This window comes from Equus asinus, chromosome 29 (assembly GCF_041296235.1).
Source record: "Equus asinus isolate D_3611 breed Donkey chromosome 29, EquAss-T2T_v2, whole genome shotgun sequence".
NCBI lineage: Eukaryota > Metazoa > Chordata > Mammalia > Perissodactyla > Equidae > Equus > Equus asinus.
In genome coordinates this window covers 42,676,010-42,689,995 of record NC_091818.1, presented here as the reverse complement: position 1 = coordinate 42,689,995, position 13,986 = coordinate 42,676,010, and the positions used below count along the sequence as shown (strand labels likewise).

Sequence of the window (13,986 nt, the reverse complement as noted above, 5' to 3'; positions counted from 1 at the left end):
TGTTCCATCCAAACACAGGATGCTAGAGCTTTGTACCCTGTGTGGACCAGTCATTGGATGCAGGCGCCCAGGGGCTGGGCTGTACTCCTGAGCCCATCAGCTCTCATCAGCCAAGGACCATTCCTGTGGGGACCCAGATGTAAGCCATCAGCAGGCAACACTTCCTGCAAGTGGAGAAAAGAGGCACCAGTCCTGGATGGGGTGGGAGGTGGGGGCCAGCTGGGCAGTGCATCATAGCATCCTCTGCAAGGGAATTTGGTCAGTTATGAAAATCCCTCTATGGACTGTAGTGGTCAGTCAGTTAAACCCTATTTGGCAATGTATTTTGTGAAGCTGTCGGTTAAGAACAATTATGAGAGGATATCTTGGGCAGGAAGCCTTGTATCCACTTCCCAAACAATGGCTTCTCTGTTTGGTAATAACAGTTCTTAAGACAACTTTAAAGGATCCAGTTAGGAGGCAGAAACCACTCCAGTTATTTGGACAGAGGGCATTTAACATGAAGGATTGTTAGCTACAGATAGAGTTGCTAACAGGACAACTGGGAGGGCGAAGAGAGAACCCTAAGGTTCCAGGCAGGTGGCAATTGCAGGGAGCAGCTCCCACCCCCAGGGCAGAGGCAGGGAGGGAAGAGTTTGGGATGATTGAGGCTTAGACTCTCAGAGCAGGGGCCTGCAAGGCTGAAAGGCAGCCCTTGGCAGAGGGAGCAGATCTTGGGCTGGTGTTGGTGTCTCTGAGCTCAAACAGGGGCTCGTGGAGCCAGGACTCAGGCCTCTGACAGGGGGCCTGTGGGAGTGGAGCTGGTGTCACGGGGAGGTGGGTGTGCAATAATGATGGCTCTGGAAGTGCTGGAGGGACTCCGCACTGGAGCCAGCTGCTGCTCAAGGGAAGAATTCTCACCACCCAAGTGAAGCTGCGCTGCTGGTGCAAGGGCCCCAGAAGCAAGAGATCTGCCAGGAGCCCACAGGCAGCAAACAGGAAGGAGGGAGGGTCCTCTCCAAGCCTGTGGGCTCCATCTAGTGCCCCTACAGGCCAGGCTTCTATGGGCTGTGGCTCGCATGGTCCCTGGACCTGCATCCCGGAGCCTGGGGCAGAGGGTGGGTGTGGTGCTGACACCATAAACTGACAACTAGGACAGTCAGGAACATTTTCCTGTGGAGCAAAATCCCCAGACGCACTGGCTTGTTTTCCTTTAATAAAAATCATAAGCATCAGTCACTGTTCACACTTTGAATCCTATAATGTTTATTGACTATAGACTGATGATAGATTAGATGTCCCTGCTGTTAAATAAAAAATAGAACAGTCTTAGTGTGTTAATGGCAGTTTAGTAACAGTGTTTTGACTGAGGAGCGTAGCACTGGTCTATGGGTTAGAAAGATTGAAAAGAAAGTTACCTATGAGGATGCAAAAGACGGTTTTAGATGAACTTTCTTTAAGTCACAATACGTATTTGATTTTATGACGATTGTTTGCCAAAAGAGTCCTGATAATCCTTAATAAAATTCACTGAAATTATGAAATGTGGTTCTAATATGCATGCAAATCAGACAAAGATCAGAGACCTTTCTAATGTGGGGAACTTCTAGATGATTGGGGTTCAGGAGGGAGCAGAGGAGGAAGGACCAGAAACACTCTGGGAACAACCAGAGCAGAGGAAAGAAGCTAGGACAGCATCACATCATAGGGTCGAGGGAGTCGAAGGTGACCTTGAGAGCGCGGGGAAGTGACTGGGACATTGATAGAGTGTTCCAGGTGGCTGAGTGGAGCAGCAACCTCAGAATGGCCTTATGCTGCCTTGGTGGGAATGAGGCACTGAGCAGACAAAGGACCAGAAGAGGTGGAAGTCGTTGGAAGGAGAGAAAATTGAAAAAGACACGGTCTCTGTGGAGGAAAGCACGGGATGGTATTCAGGGTGCAGACTGGGGAGTTATCTTAAAGAGGTGTAAATACAGATTGACAAAGTTACAGCAGTGAGTTAAAGAGTGAAAAAATAATCACAGGAAACCCTAGTCCCTCTTTAGCCATCACCGCTTACCATGGATCGCCTGTGTGTTAGGTTTTCACTTGAAACGTCTTGAGATCCCTGGGACTCAGAAAAATGAGACGGATAATTTCACACAGAGGACCACATGTCATTTTTGTGGCATTTAAAAAGAAAGTTTTCTTACCATGGAGCTCTCTTTTAAGTTCACACGGCCAAGCCTTATGAGGTTATCTTGATTGAAATAGTACTTATGTACAACCTTTCTGAATTACACAAGTCATTCAGCTTTTCAAGGGTTAGTAACACTTCCCCCACACAGACACAGAGAGACAATGGCCCTTGTGGTCCTGTGAAAGGGAGATACCTCCTCTGAGGTTGGTCCTCATGCCTCGGGAGCATTATGTTGCCTTCTCTGAAAGACCTTTGAGCTGGACCAACTGGGCTGATGATGGTCAGAAATAACTCGCCTCCGCTGGGGTCAAACGCAGCTCAGGGTCCATCCTGACTCCTAACTGCTCCCATCCTCACCTGCCTCTTCACTGGTCCTCTCCCCACAGGATGAGCAGCAAGATGACACCAGGAGACCCATCGGTTCACACACAGGCTGTCACTCACCTTTCTGCTTCCTCTACTGGGGGCCCATCTCACCAACATCTCCCCGTGTCAGGACACCCACGGAGTCCCGTTCTCTGTTACCTATGGGGACACCGGGTACGTTTTTGGACAGCAATTCCCTCCGGAGTCCTACTCAGGATTGTCGCCACATGTCGCCAAGGGCAGCATCTGATTTTTTTCCCATGGCTGACATTACACCTTCCTTCCTCACTTAGCATTACTTTTTCTTTGTAAAGGAGGAAGGGTGAGCTCTGCTCTAACTGTGCGGAGAGAAGGAAGAGATGGCGACCACCTGCCACCGTGGAGGGGGTAACAGACGTTCTGATTGTGCTTCTAGGTCACCTGCAAGGTCCTCCCAACCCCGTCCTCAGGAATTGTGTCTGCAGCTCATCCTAGTAGAGATGGCAGCTCAATTGTTTTCATCCTTTTAAACATCAACTCTGAGGGAAAGCCTTCCTTAGACTTTCTTTTTTTTTTTTTCTGAGATAACTGATATTTTTCTTTCATAATTATCTCTGTATTACTTGGAACTGGTATTTTTCCAAAATTGTAATTCCTCTTTCTTTTCAGAAATTTCAATGAACTCTTGAGATTCCTTTCTCTTATTGATCAGGACCGGGCCGCCTTGAGCTGCCTGCTCTCAGGAAAGGAGAGGGGTCATGTTTGTAATTGCTTTGAAAGTGAGAAACTTCCAGAGCCCTGGAAAACGGATTGACCTCGGGGTCTACATGGTTCATGGGAGTTCTTGGCAGATGAGGTCATGTTTGGTTAACTCGTAGGTGGACCTGTACCTCTTTCCTTGAGTGACTTGCTGGAGAGGTTTTCACTGGAGGTCCCAGTCTCTCAGAGAATGTCACCATCACAAGCAGAGAGGTTGATCTGGTCTTAAAGGAGGCATTTTCTGACTTTCCTAGGGATTTCTCCGTATACTCAGGGCTCACAGAGGGTTTCCCCCATCTCTCTCCTCTCTCCCTCTCTGGGTTTTTCCCATTACTAGTTGCACACACATCAAGGTAATGATGTTTTATTTCTTTTAAACCTCTACTTTCAGATCAGCATCCAGGGGCATAGATAAATAGGTCAGTTATTACTGATGTCACAGGGAACTTCAGCCAAAGATTAACTGGGCACAGAGTTTGAAGAGCAAGGTAGAGAACCTTGTGATTAGAAATGTAAGCAGAGTTAGCTCATTCTAATGGTAAGTTCCTGCAACAGATGAGAAATAAGAATGAATCATGAAAGTTCTTCCTTGAACCACATCATTAGGGAACAAAATGACTCAGTGCTACTAGTCAAAGGATAGTGATTTGTATGGAGGGGGGTCCAGCCCCCCCCTGCTTATCCGTGAATTCCAGGATGCCTTACCTCATTATGGGGGCATTCTCATCCTCAGATGTACCTGGTTAAGCCAGACAGGCTGTGAAACACCTTACATTACATTCGAGTGGTCAATATCACCAGATGATTATCATGTTCTCAAAGGGGTTTGCTGTGTTTCTCATTGTATATTATCCATCTCCTTAAATTTCCAGACATTTCCTGAGACTCCTGTGAATTCAAGGCAGATAAGGAAAGCAGTAAATTGAACAAATCCATCTTTCCCAGGAAGGAAAATTTCCAGGCAAACTTCAAGCTGCCACGTCAATGTCTGGGGTTGCTTATCATCATAGCTGTCCTGGGATTGGGTTGGATGAACCTCCAAGGCCTAAGGTTGCCCCAGATGCAAATGTGTCTCCCCAAACCCTTCCAAGTGTTTCCAGCCCTCCTCCATTCTGTTCCTGGAGTCACTAATTCATTTATCCATCAAATATGCATGATGAACACAGGCACCTGCTAGTCGCTAAGGAGGTAGACATAAAAATCGCCATCCAGGACTTTAGGCCAACTTCACAATTCCTCATCCTCAAGGAATTAACAAAATAAGAAGCTACTTACATACAGTCAGATGACCAGGTTGGCGGATGGCTCCCTGTGGCCAAGGTCATGGGTGGCCTGCTTGGCAGACTCTGTGCTTATCTTCATACCAGACGCATTGACCTCTCCATAAACATGTGACAAATAAATGAACAAATTGAAGGAACGAGATACAGAGCTATTTTCCAGGCCCTTATCTCATGGCTTGGCTAGCTTGATACGAGACCAAAGGTTTGAAGATATTCTTAACCAGCACCATGACGTTGATAAACCAAGCAGGGCAGTCGTTGGTGTGTTTGTGAGTAGACAAAGGGATGGAGTCTAGGAAATTGTGGGTAGAAAAACATATATATAGGCATAATATTTCTTAAAAATTATATATTTACATTATTTTTACAATTATAAAAATTTATCAGTAATTCTGTACCTAATAAAAAGTTGGGCATAACAGCTCCTAATTGATTGTTAACACTACCCCACCCACAATATACATGGCCCGTTCCTACGTACAATTTTAAATTAAAACAGGTTGATAAATTCTATTTTCTGTAATTTTATTCAGCTCTGGATTCCTAGGTTGTTTGCTAGCTACCAGCTTAAGGAATTAAGATTCTCATCAAATGAATGAACTAATGAGAATTTCTTTCCAAGATCAAAGCCTGTCTTTGTTTCTACGAGGCTGTTTTCTTTTTGTAACATGGTGGTGTTTATTTTTGTACACGCTGTTCTTTTAGTTTATCTAAGGTATCATAAAAATATTGCTGTAAAAACGACAGGACGGCTTTGGACTTTGGCTTCACATTGCTCGAGAAGTCTGTGTGATGAAGGGCCCAGTGCGATTCCCTGGGTTCAGCTGATCTAGTTGGGATAAGCCATCCTCACTGACAGGCTTGTCCCAGTCATGCCTGCTCCTTTTGTTATCAGGGGCCCTTTGGCCAGAAGAGTAGGTTTTGGTTTCATCTCCACGCATGTTGGCCTCAGGAATGTTTAGCACAAGAGAAAAAAAGAAAAAGGTCAGTTTCACATGAAGCCAGATGATCTCAGCGGTCACTTCCCACAAATGACCTGGCCATGACTTCAGCTTTCGCTTTTCCTATGACTGCCTTCTTTGATAGCAGCCACATTCCACACTAGCTCATTAACAATTGTAGTGAGTCTTGACATCACCGAGTTATCTGCTCAATCTCTAACAGCTCCACTTTCTGCCTTGTCTTCTTACTTCAGAGGGTGCAAACCAGGCCCGCTGGCATGTGTATTTCCTGGACCCCAAGTTGGATCTACATGGTGTTTTAGGGGTGAAAATATGAGCCAACACTAAAAAAGGGAAGACTTTATAGATATATCTAGATTTCTATCTTCTCTTGAAAATGGTGGAAATCTAGCAAGACTGGATCCAAATTTCCCCAAGGTACCAATTGGCCAGAGTTGAGTATCTGCTATTCTCTTTAGGGAATATCTGTACTTTTCACTATTCCACAGTCTCCAGCACTCCCTACAGTTGCCCCCTGCTAAGGCTCAGTGTCTCTCACCAATCCTGATGGTGCTTATGTGTTTGTTTTTCTTACAGCCTGCATTTCTCATTATATGACTTTCTTGGCCCGTGTAAGCATTTGAGTTTGCAAATTCCCCTACTTCACATAGCATTTTATTAAAAAAATCTTAGCTTTGGGAGTTTTGGTAAGGATAATCCAATTAAACAGCTAACAGTATTGTATTAATATCGTTGATTTCCCTTAACCCCTGTCACAGTTCAATAGGATTCCTTTCGCTGTCTTTTCCTGGCTTCTAATCTCACTTTCTTTACACAATAAGATGCTGCCTCCTGGGTAAGTTCTAGGCTTTACCAGCTTGAAATCTCTTTGTATTATTGTCAAGTCAAATAAACAAATGAGAAAATCTGACTTGTCCACTAGAGTTTTCCAGCTGGATATCTTTAAAGACAAAGACTGTGAGTACTTCAAAACAAAGAGAAAAATCACTGTAGTGAATGGTTTCTGAGTTGGGAGACCATGATGATTTTTCAAAGGACAGACTGAATTTTTACATAACCTATAATAACATTCATTCCACTCTCTCCCCGATGTTATCGGGTGTACTATGGCTGGCAAATCATTATTCGATGGTGTGAGATAAAGATAACTTTCCAGTTTTCAGGTTTGGAATGAGTAATAGAAGTTGCCATTTAAATGTCTCTTTCTGGTTAGCTCTATACTTGGTTACTAACAGGTGGTGAAGATAAACTGATTCCACTGTTACTGCCTTTCTTTAGTCAGTTTAAAATATTGATGAGGAACTGGTTGTTGGAGTGCTGAATCCCTGTGTGTATTTATCTGAGGCCTATCTGCTTGTCCGAATCCTTACATCTGTATGCAGGTTTACAGTGTCCAAGGCAAGGCAGCTCCTGCTAATTTGCTTTCAGTTGCCTGTTTCCTGCTGTGCTCCATCAAGGACTGGATGAGACCATCAGCCTGCCTTCCCGGTGCAGAGTGCTCTTGGTACCACCCTCCAGCATCACTTCCCTCCACCGCTCACTCTGTTGGAGCAGGCGTGATGCACTGAAAGCCTTCAGCCACCTCAAGGCCCTCTATCTTCAGGATGGCTTAGTAGCTTCTATGTGGACTGTTTCCTGCTGAGACCCCGTGCTCTGCTGTGTTATTACTCAATTGTGTGTGGTGAAGACATTCTCCCTTCCTTTTGACATTTCAGAAATGCCATTTGATATGATAACTGACATGTCATTTTTGCTAAAGCAATTTACAAAAGGTATGTTGCTTTTCGATTCCTGCTTTCTTCAGGGATTGTCGCTTGCACATTGGAGCCCTTTCTCTTCTCACATGAAGACTGCTGCCTGCAACACTCTGTGAAAATGAACGATAACACTCTCAAAGAAAGGATTTCTCTAGAATAGAATACACACATATATTGATGACTTCCAAATATTTAAAATACGTATTTTGCAAAATTCATTTACAATGAAGGGAAAAAAAGTGATTCATGTAATTCCCCCTCCCAATTTTTGACCTAATTCATTTCTGGATAATGATTTTGAACAGAATCATAAAGACGGTGTAGCTTAATCAATGCTTGCATATTTATTCCTGAAAATTGAATTTATACCAACCAACTATCCTACAGAAGACAACGAGTCATCCATTTGAACTTTCTTTGTGATTTCTATCTCAATGCTTCAAAGAGAAATAACGCCCTTGCAGGAATCCTTTCTTACCTTAGAAACACTAGGATTCACTCAATCTGATGATGCATCCTGGCAATTAAAAGTGTTTCCACCTCAGAAATCAACTCCTCACATTTGCTTAACCCTCTTCCTTGCACAGGCCAGATGCCCATCCTCCAGTTCCTACCCACTGGCTTTCTACTGGGACCTTCCTGTCCCTAAAAATGCAGAGTGGGTAAGGAGTTACCATAAGAGGATTTGAGAACTCAGGGAAGACATAGTCGTAAGTCATTCACTCACATGCAGATCCAGACTAAACGTGAAGCCGTTCACTGACTAGGATTTTGTACAATTCCAGTGAATTAGACAAAAATAGCATTTGAGTTGGAAAAAAAAAGTCTGTTGACTTTTGTTCACCATTGAAACTAATTGAGGGTCATCAACTAGGCCAGAAAATTCTAAAAGGGAAATATAAATTATATAATTTGTTGCTGTAATCTGACATTCTAAAGACAAGAAAAAATGAAATCAGAAGGCCTGAAGATTGTGCCCACTGGGGGCTGCTTGTCATTCAAACTTCTCAACATGACTTGCTTCCCTGGCACTGTTGACCGGGTCTATGTTCCTGCTTTTCCCTGGTTTGCTTCATCTTATTTCTTACCTTCCCATCATTCTCTCTCTCTCTCTCTCTTTTTTTTTTTCTGGGAGGAAGGCTTTTCCTGTTTTGGGATAACTGAGATACACATTGGGATAACAATGTATATGGCTTTACTTTTCCATCCCCCCAACTAGAAAAGGTAACCAGAATTCCAACCAGGTAAAAGTGGCCGCAGTGAACTGCAATCAAGCTCACAGATTAAGGGTGTTATACTCCAGAGTATGTTCAATGAATCAAAAAAGAATTTCAAGCCCCAGTTTCAAAACACTAAAAATCTCATCCAAAGAATGAACTCTTCTTCTTGAGATGCATCGTGTGGAGCATAAGCATGCTTATGACTCATATCTGGACCATCAGAATAAGTAGTCTCACCAAATGGATTCTGTTTGATTGCTCTATCTTAAGACACTTTCATTTCAAATTCACTGTCAGGGTGAGATGGATGTCCACGGAATCCTATTTCCCACAGGGCATTGGAAATGCGCTTGTGTAAAAACACTGTCCTGGCCACGGGTGACAGACTGTAATTCATAGTCATCACAACTCGGATGGAGGGTGCGATCAGAGACATACAGATTTGCATCACATTTCAAGCTCTGCATCCTAAGAATTATCTTTCTCTAAGAACCTCACATAGCTATAATTCCCAGCTCCTGTTAATCCTAACAACATGCAGAAGGATCAGTTCTCCTGGAACTTCCCCTTGTTCAGAGGAATTCACCAAGGATATAGCTTGAGATGCTCTGAAAAGTGCTCTTCCAGGGAGCTGCCACAGCTGGTGATGCCTGGTGCAGTAACTTCCTGCTCTATGGATGTTCAGTGCTCCCACAGGGGCGGTGCAACACCAGAAGCATCGGGGCCAGGGCTGGAGGGACTCTCGAGGCCCTCCCTCTGTTTTTTCTTTCTTATCTTCCTCTTCAAAGCCATAAGGACAGAGGTGGGCTTGAGGGAACTGCCACAGCTGGAGCCCAGAGAGGTGGTTGAACTGGAGTGGCGGAAGTATGCAGGTGGAGATCATGTCTCCTTCTTTTGGATCTGGGGGAATTGTGTCTCATTTATAACCAAGAGAAGATGGAAGACATGATGCTACACGGCATCTGAGGTTAGGACTGAAAAGTTAAGGTAATTTTCACCTTGCTCTCTGGAATACTCAAGCTAGAACTCTGAGAAGCTCTGTGAGTGGTCTCCCTGCCCTGATGCTGCCATATTGTGAGGAAGCCCAAACTAGGGCACGTTGAGAGACCACATGGTGAGGCTCTGAGTTACATGAAGAGGGAGGAGGTAGAGAGAGAAAAAGAGAGAGAGATGCTGGGGAGGAGGTCTGGCCCCATCTGCTCTGCCTGCTCCTCCAGGCCCATCCTCCATCTGATTGCAGCCACATGAGATATTTTAAGCTGGAAATGCCCAACCAAGCCCTTTTCAAATTTCTGACCCAAAAAATAAGTGAGCAAAATGAAATGGCTACTTTCAGCCCTTGAGTACTGAGGTAGTTAGCTACACAGAAATGGATATCCAGTGCAATGGGCTTGGTGAATTGACTAAGAATTGAGACACTTGGGACCTGGATGTGGTTTGCCTGCTCTGACTCTGCATAGGACACTCTCCTTCTCATGGGTTTTATTTCTTATTTGTAAGCAGATCAAAAAATTCATTGCTATATCTCCTTATAAGAGTGTCTTGATTTACTCCAAATGAGATGATGTACCTCTGAGAAAAGTAGAAATTGTTAGGTAATACAACAGTATTTAAAAATTTCTACAGAAGAAAGAAAATAGTGAAATAGAGGTATTTAGGTAGGTGATCTCAGAAGAAAACTGAATGAAATTAAATTTGGGATGTGCGGTATAGGAAGGAGCATTCTATTCTAACGCCTTGTTGACACTGTTGTTTACTACAGCTATGTTATTACTGTTACCGTTATTTCTGAGAGGCAGTAAGATGACTCTCCAGCCGGCCTGTCTGGCTTTAATCTTGGCTGCGTCATTTACTAACCTGTGATGTTGGGCAAATTACTTAAGAAATGCGTTATTTAGTAGATGCTAACTATGAATACTGTGGCTCCTCCTGTAAGCTTTCCAGCTATTATTATCCCTCTGGCCCTCGCACACCGTTCTTTGCCTACCTTAGCCTTATTTGTCTTCTGGCACGTGGCTCAGACATCTTACTTCTGAGTGGGACCTCCCCCCGCTGGCCTCATTTCCACATGACTTGTGCTCCAATGGCATTTATTCAGATGTGTTGTCCGCTGTGGACTTTCTTGTCACCCTGGCTGGAGTGTGACCCCTCAGGAAAGAGAGCACGTCCATCTGCCTGAATCTAGTGCCTCAGACAGAGTAAGGCAAGAAGAAGGGAAAAACATGTGAATCAGTGAAGGAGTGAATTATGCATTTGCTTTAAACCACAAATAATGCAAATTTGGAAACTGTTGGAGGCAAGATGCTTCTAAAACTGCTTAAATGCGATGTAAATTATCCTTTTCTGATGAATAATGTGGCAGTTTGCTTGATTTGCCATAGGTTTAAAAAAGAAGTTGCAAGGGTCTAGAATTTTAATGGAAAGTTTCGTGGCATTTTTCTAGCCTTCTTCATATCCAGGCAGCAGAATCTGATAACTATAATTTAAATTTTCCTGTGTTTTGTGAAAGTCAACCTATGCAGAGGTGGACTTTCCATGGAGTTAAAGAAGCTCCGGGCCCCCATAATGAGTCCACGTGGTCATACGCTATGAACATTTTTCAGAAGGGACATAACCACACTGGTTAAGACCGCTGTTTCTTTTTCCTTCAACGCCCCTGCCTCGTAGCCCTGCTGGTGTTGAGAGGCTGAAGGAGTGTCTGGGCCCTGGCCAAGGGGAAGTTAAGTTGGTAATATGCCATTTGAATAGTGATTTGGAAAGCCATTTTAGAATGTTCCAATAAAGTAAGAAATTCCAGACTTCTGTTTTCTGAACTTAAAGGGTCCATTTTCTAGTCATCTTTAAACTTACTTACAAGAGAACTGAGAGGAAAAATCCAGATAAAAATCAATAGAACATGAAACAAAAACAATAAATAGGAGCAGTAACATCTATAGAAATTATTCTCACATTGAAAAGTAAGTTGTATAAAAATTTTTCAGGTCTACTGAAATAGTAATTTACCAAAAGGAAGTGGTAAGTTTCTAATAGAAGTATTGAATAGTAATTTACAATTAGTTACTCTGCAAGAAACCATAAGACACCCTGAAATTTTTGCAGTTTATAGGTGAAAGAAGTTGATAGTGGTTTCCCAAATTTGACAAGGAATCTAAAAAATTTACTGATACTATCAACAAAAATTTACTGATGTTATCAACAAAGAGTTGTGAAGCTGGAAGGAACTTTTGTAAGTTATGACTAAGAAAAAAACTCGTTTTGATGACCCGTGCTAGAGGGAAGACTGAATTACCTTTTTACTATCTCTAGAAAATTATGTCACAAAATCATTCCCATAAAGAAGCAAGTAAAGAAGAGGTAAGTAAAAAACGTGAGAAAATGGTGTTAGGTATGTCAGGCAGTCCATATATGTCACATACTATGGATTCTTCTGGAATTTGTAATGTTTGTGGGATTTGTCAGCTTTATAACATTTCTAATTGTTTTGATTTCTCTTTCCCAATACATCGTGACTTTCATATTTGTATTTTACATTCTTGTTCACAAAGTAGAACCTGAAACCATATAAGCATCAGGACCCCCAAGCCCTAGTTCTGCCCCTCGTGTACCTACTTTACTTGTCCGCCCTATGTCGGATTCCTGATGTCTGTGTTTCTAGGGCATTGTCTAAGATCCATGAATTTGAGAGACTTCACATCACTGCACAGTCTCTAGTTAATTGGTTGTTAATTTTAATTTAAACCTGCGTGAAACATCTTTCATCTCTCTTCTAAAGGAGATTTCTATTTTTATCAGTGTTGACTACACATCTTTTAAAAGGCAGCAGTGATCAAGGAAGAAAGAAGCAAATGTAACATACGGAAATTGGGTTGACGTGTATTTAAAACGATGCATATGTTATAGGAACTTGAAGATTGACTCAACTGGATGGCCAATAGCACTCACAAAGACTTCAAGTCACAGAATATGCTATTTGCTCTGCCTGTCTGCCTACTGAGCAGCCATCAGTTTGATACACTTGAGGTACTGAGCTCTAGATTTTAGGAGTCTACAAGACTTTTGGAAAGATTAATTTTCCTCAGCAAATGATTTAAAACTTTGGTAGGAAAGAAGTGATAAGATTTGAGCTTATTTTGAAGGTAATCGTCTTTTTTGGTAGGGTGAGTGTACAAATTCCAAAATAATATGGTAGTTATTGCCATGTAAGCTCATTCATCATTTTGGAAGGAAACTCACCAATAGGTCTTTGTATGATCAATAGTTTGCTTTTTTTTTTAATTGGCACCTTCACTAACATCTGTTGCAAATCTTCTTTTTCTTTTTTATCTTCTTCTCCCCAAAGCTCCCCAGTACATAGTTGTATATCCTAGTTGTGAGTGCCTCTGGTTGTGCTGTGTGGAACGCTGCCTCAGCATGGCCTGATGAGCGGTGCCATGTCCGCACCCAGGATCTGAACCAGTGAAACCCTGGGCTGCCAAAGTGCAGCGCATGAACTTAACCACTTGGCCATGGGGCCAGCCCAGATCAATAGTGTTTTAACAGTGGAGGTAGTTTGTCTTGAAAGAGTGGAACAAACGGTTTTTAGCCATTTGCTCAAGTACATTGTGGAAAAAAGATGGCTTAGTCATCTTAGGGAATATAGATATTACTTCTATTCATGAGGACATCCTGAGCTGGATTATTGCACAACTTTTTTCTTCCAGTGCCCCCAGTTTTCCTTGATCTGTCTATAACAATGACACAGATTGCCCTCCCTTCTCTTGAGTGGCTTTCTTCACTTGTCTTCCAGGACAACTCTGTCTTCTCATTTCCCTCCCCTCTGCCTTTACTTCTCATGGTCCTACATACCATATAATATTGATAAACCTGCAATTTGTGTCACTATCCAAGTCTCCCTTGAGCTCCAGATTTGCATATCCAGCCACTCACTTGACATTTCCACCATATAGGCATCTTAAACTTCACAGGTCAAAACCAAATTCCTGATTTCATCTCACCCAACTGGTCTTCTCAAAGATGTACCCCTCTGAGTTAGTCATCTCCAGTATTCCAGAGGTTTCAGTAAATATCTTGGATTCATTCTTGACCTCTCACTTTCTTCCTATCCCATATCCAACTCATGAGCAAACTCAGTTGACTTTACATTCAAAATATATCTCAAACCCCATCACTGTCCCTGCCACCTCTGTGGTCTGAGACCTGATCACCTTTGCCTACGTTATTGCAATGGCCTCCTGCCCTTTAGCCTCCAGCCATCATATGCTGTGTTAGTTATCAATGGCTGTGTAACAAATTGCCCTAAACTTAGCAGCTTAGAATCACTAACATTTATTATCTCACCATTGCTGCAGGACAGGAATCTAAGTTCGTATTACCTGATGCCTGTGGCACAGGGTCTCTCCTGAGCTTGCACTGGGGGTGTCCACCAGGCTGCAGTCTCATCTCACAGCCCAGTGAGGGGAATCTGCTCCCAAGCTCACTCGCATGATTACTGGTGGGATTCAG

The 13,986-nt window shown here is 43.0% G+C and overlaps 1 pseudogene; it reads right to left on the bottom strand.

The window, feature by feature from the left end:
- Positions 1–8,582: 8,582 nt before the first annotated feature.
- LOC106840717 (UPF0669 protein C6orf120 homolog) lies at positions 8,583–9,367 on the bottom strand (annotated as a pseudogene).
- Positions 9,368–13,986: the final 4,619 nt, after the last annotated feature.